The following is a 5,489-nucleotide window of genomic DNA, read 5'->3' as shown; positions in this document are numbered from 1 at the left end:
TTTTACTAAATATAATTGGAAAAATGGTTATGTAACCAAGGCTTTGTCTGGAATGTCATACTTGAAAATGATTCTTATTTAATTGGGTACAACCGTCACTGTCTTTTTTTCCCTAAAACTATTTTTAAATGTTTTTGCATTCAAACATTCACCCCCAGATTATGGAATATGAACTAGCCATTTACACTTTTTCTTTTGTAAAATGGAAATGCTTTTTTAAAATAATATTGTCAATAGGTTGCTCATTTCTGTTACTTTGGGAACAAAATTCAAAATCAGATGTTTTCCACATCTTGATTCTTTTGGATTGCTCCAACTTTCTTCCATGTGATTACATAGGAAACAAAATACTGTTATAAAAAAATTAGTCTGTTTCTATTAGTCTGTTAATTATGAAGATTAGCTGTTCAAAGCAGTACTGTTATTCTTGTCTCCTTCTTGTATCCTTCATTACTGACACAAAGACCTAAGTCCCTTAACTCGTGCTTTTCTGTATCTGAATGGCTGCAACACAGCCGAACAGCTTTTCTGGTGTGAGATCCTCTGCCAATTTATTTAGAAACTGTGCTATGTGAATAAAGTATACCTGAAGGAAAATATCTTCATATAACTGGAGGATTCCAGTCCCAGTTCTAAATAAAAATTCCTCCCCATCTCTGCAAAATACATCCCAGCCTGGACTAGCTGGATCAAGTAGAACAGTGACTTGTGTTGCTATGTGAATATTCAGTCTATCAAGTATATGCTAGTGTGAAAACGTAAGACTACTTGATATGAAGAAAATGTGTAAAGAAACTGCCCTCAGAGAATACTTCAGATGTTCCAAAATATTTCAACATCTTGCTGCAATCCACACAGAAAAAGGCCAACTGGGATGGCTTATTCATGAGATTTCCAAATGCAATGAAGGCAACTGCCTCTTCCAAACTGAGAATGAACAATGCCACAGTGAAAGACATTCCTTGGACATAACCAACATCAGGTCTGTAACATGAATATGCTCCTGAGATACTGTATAAAACATCCTGATATGGACCATCCTTCTGAAAGATGTAGAGAGATGGAACGGCATAGGATATGTACAGCTTACTTCCAGACCAGCATCTGGAGAATCACCATTCTGGACCAGCATTATAGAGAATGATATGTTTAGATAGAAGTTGTTTTACTGAAGCTTTCCCATCATTTCTTTCCTCTGGGGAGGAATACTGCATAAAGTCCAGGAGTGATATTTATTTAGTTCACTTACTACAGCAAGACTCCAAGCTTTATGAACACTAGGGGGCAATCCCTGCACCTCAATTCTCCAACCTTTTTCCTACTATGAATTTCTTCTCAGCTGGGCAATATTTCACTGGTCCAAATTACCATTGCATTTGCAATATTTTCTTCTTAATTTTTTTTTTTTTTTTTTGTGGTACGCGGGCCTCTCACTGTTGTGGCCTCTCCCATTGCGGAGCACAGGTTCCGGATGCGCAGGCTCAGTGGCCATGGCTCACGGGCCCAGCTGCTCTGCGGCATGTGGGACCTTCCCGGACCGGGGCACGAACCCGTGTCCCCTGCATCGGCAGGCGGATTCTCAACCACTGCGCCACCAGGGAAGCCCCTTCTTAATTTTTTTTAATGTACTGCTTTAATTTCTCAATTTTAAGACTCAGCTCAAAGGTCTCGTGTTCTTGTCACTGAGGTTAAAAGCTTCTTCCACAGATTTGGCAGGAAGATTTTCTTGGAATAGGCAAAGATTTCAACAGGAGACACAAAAGCAATCGTCAATCATATGATGGCCCATACTCAGGAATCAGAAAGGTGGTAGAAGGGGACTCAAATTCAAAATTCTTATGTCTTAAAGACTGAAACGGTGATTTATAGGTCCTCCCTGTTCATGCTTTTTTCCTGCTGAATGGTTTTTGGATTTTCTGAAGATTCTCTCTGGGAGGGACTTCATCAAATAATTTCCAACAAGGAACACTGTGGACAACTGATCTGAGCTCCTTTTGTCCTTTTTGGAAAAGGTTTCAGACAACCAGGGGCAGGTAGAGGGGCTCTCTGGAAGAGGAGGGAGAGAATAACACCCTCTGATTCCCAGCTGCTTCAAGTTCATGGTCTTTAGTATCTGCAGCCGCCAGGCAGCTGCTTTGCAGAGGACAGGCTGCCCATACCAGCAGTGACCTCATCACCAGGCCCCTCCAGGTGGACATGACCACAGGAACAAGGGAAGAGGCTCCCTGCCCACCTGGGGAAGCTGTGGCTGGTGCCTGACCAGTCACTTTTAGGGAACTAAGGTTGACTTTATTGAAACAGTGCTGACAAAGCCCTCCTGGTACCTGGCTTACCGGGTCCAGCTGGTAAGGAAGCTCACTTCCATGACCGGCCAGGAGGCTAGAGATGTTTTAAGGACTTTGAGAAGAGAGGAAGTCACCCAAAGCGTATAAGTACCGCAGATGAAATCTGGTGGATCAAGTTTCTTGGGCGTGGCTACCTAGCCTCAGGACAGCAAGTAATAGAGGATTTTAGAAGTCCAACCTGAGAGTCCTTATGGAAACCTCCAGCAGAGTAAACTTAAAGGAGGCCTTTATGGTAAACTAACATTCTTGCTGCACCTATGTAAATAATCAGGCCAAATCTAATGAGGCCACATTCATTTCGTGATCAGGAATCTTTGAGATTCTTTTTGATCAAAAGTAGGGAAACTGTAGAGGAAAATATGTGCTTAAATGGAAAAATAAGTGTTTATTTTAAAGCAAACCTGGGTTGTCTGATTCTGATTCTGTAAACTGTAGATAATTGACAGGAATGCCAAATAATTCTTGTCTATAGACATGCAGACAAATTCTATATGGGGAGAAATAGTCAAAAAACCAATTTTGGCTCTATTTGTACATTCTTTTCCATATTCCTGACCTATAACTGTGTCTGTTATTGATAATATCCTTTGACCTGGTTGTATCACTTCACTTGTTTTCTATGAATGAGTTAAATAAAATCTTCAACTTGTGTTTATTCTTATATCTGTATGAGAGTCATGATTTTACCTGCTTTCGAAAATTATCTTTTTTTTTTTTTTTTTTTTTTTTTTTTTTGCAGTATGCGGGCCTCTCACTGTTGTGGCCTCTCCCGTTGCGGAGCACAGGCTCCGGACGCACAGGCCCAGCGGCCATGGCTCACGGGCTTAGCTGCTCCGCGGCATGTGGGATCTTCCCGGACCAGGGCACGAACCCGTGTCTCCTGCATCGGCAGGCGGATTCTCAACCACTGCGCCACCAGGGAAGCCCTCGAAAATTATCTTTTAATGCCTGCTTGGAACTAAACCACCCTTTAATGGCTGATCACGTGTGCCCTGAGTCTTCGCCTCAGCCCCAGAGGGCCTTAGAGACTTCCAGACAACAGCATCAAAGAAACTTTTGAGGCAGCCCAGTTTGATGACCTTCCAAACAACCTAGCACAGGAACTTCCTAGAAGCTTTATGGTGGCAGCCCTACAGTTTGAGTTGGCCTGAGACTTCTTGGCTGACATTGTCCTGGCTCCTCTTAAAGGCTGTGTACACCCCAGAAGTACACTTCAGGAGAAAAATACACATTTAAAACCCTCATAATCTAACTCTCACAGACAAGAGTGAGATAGTGTTGAAGCACTGCCACATGGGGTTTCATAAGCTTGTTTAAAGCCATGTGAAGCTTCATGCTTGTGTCTAGATGGCAGGTAGACTGGGGGCGGAGGGCTCATATTTTCCTCAAGGAGGACACCACATGCTCAAGCAAGTCATGACCCAGGAGGGCACAGCCTGTGGTAAAATCGGTGTGTGAAGATGCAGGTGATCTGAGCTGCTGCACAGATATCCTTTGCATTCTTCTAGCAAGCGATTATCATGTTATCATCTATGAACTGACCTGGGATGTATTAGCCATCTCTAAAGTTGGATGCACACATCTCAGGAACGGTTACTCAGGACAGCCTTTCTTAATTTTCATGTTTGTGTATGTGTTTAATATATTAGTAGTACATGCATATAATTTGTAAATACACATATATTGAGGTTGCATGTCCAACTTTTGTCTCATAGGATGTGCAATCAAGATTAGAAAATTGGAGCTTCCCTGGTGGCGCAGTGGTTGAGAGTCCGCCTGCCGATGCAGGGGATGCAGGTTCGTGACCCGGTCCGGGAAGATCCCACATGCCGTGGAGCGGCTGGGCCCATGAGCCATGGCCGCTGAGCCTGCGTGTCCGGAGCCTGTGCTCTGCAACGGGAGAGGCCACAACAGTGAGAGGCCCGCGTACCGCAAAAAAAAAAAAAAAAAAAAAAAGATTAGAAAATTGGATATATCATGAAAACATCTTGCTACTGCGTTTCCCAAGTAGACCCACCAAATTGGTATTGGGAAAATTTGACCATTGTGCACATTTATCCCACAATTCATTCAGAAAAAGCATGCCAGCCTTGCTGATTATATTCCTGAGAATTTGTCCTCTGAAATTAAGGACTTTATTTTGCTCGTTTCTCTATTTCTAATACTTAGAAAGGTGATTGGAACATAGTAAATACTCAATATTTGTTTAGTGAATTTTACAGTGGTTTAACTCAATATCCTATGTTTAACAATCATTCCTCCACTATATTGGCTTTCATGGCTTAGAAATTGGAAACCTTATTTTTATAACACGGATGTGGATGAACATATTCACCAAGAGTCATGTGGAAGTTTCCTTAAAATGCCAGACCTCATAAATCTTGTTAGTCCCATACACTTTGACCAGAGCCATATTCAGTTCTACTTAGGGTGACCAACCATCCCAGTTTGCCTGAGACTGAAGGTTTTCTTGGGACAGAAGATTTTTGGTATTAAAACAGGGACAGTACTGAGCAGACCAAGATGAGTTGGTCACCTCAGTTCCACTGGGCACCTGTAAAGAACTGTTCCTTTTTCTCTATGATATTGTAAACAAGCAGTAGCACGTGGACATCAGCTTTCTATGAACCCTAGAAAGCAGGACAAGAGGAGACAGCCCCAGAGTGGGGGTAGACATACCCTTTTCTCAGTCCTGAATAGCATTGCTTAAAATCACCACCACTGCTGATCAATTTTCAGTACCCAGCACAGTAGTGCTGGGTCTTGTTCACAAAAGGATACAGACTTGTGAAGATATGATGGTATTGTACCCTCTCCCCAGACTGTGAAACAAAGTGTAGGTTAGCTGCATATTTATAACCACCCTCCAACATAAGAGCATACCCAAAAAAAGACCCAAAGCTGGAGATGTCCCTTCTTGGTGATTTCTTGTCCTTCTCTTTTGTAACTGGACCACCCAAATGAACCATATACTGGAAACCTGAGGCTGTCCACATGGTGAGATCTGACAAAAGTTCCATTGTGATGGTGCCCAAAGGTGACATTTCATAGGGTTGTGGTCCCTCACAGCCATAGCAGGGTGGGGGAGAACAACCATTGAACACAAAGAGCACCTCAGTTTCTTGATCAGGGTGAAACCATCCC

The 5,489-nt window shown here is 42.6% G+C and overlaps 1 pseudogene; it reads right to left on the bottom strand.

Moving 5' to 3' along the window:
- Positions 1-475: 475 nt before the first annotated feature.
- Positions 476-2,365, bottom strand: LOC131760333 (TBC1 domain family member 12 pseudogene; annotated as a pseudogene).
- Between the last annotated feature and the right edge of the window lie 3,124 nt (positions 2,366-5,489).

The sequence above is a fragment of the Kogia breviceps genome, chromosome 7 (genome assembly GCF_026419965.1).
Source record: "Kogia breviceps isolate mKogBre1 chromosome 7, mKogBre1 haplotype 1, whole genome shotgun sequence".
Classification (NCBI taxonomy): Eukaryota; Metazoa; Chordata; class Mammalia; order Artiodactyla; family Physeteridae; genus Kogia; species Kogia breviceps.
This window is presented reverse-complemented; position numbering and strand designations above follow the sequence as displayed.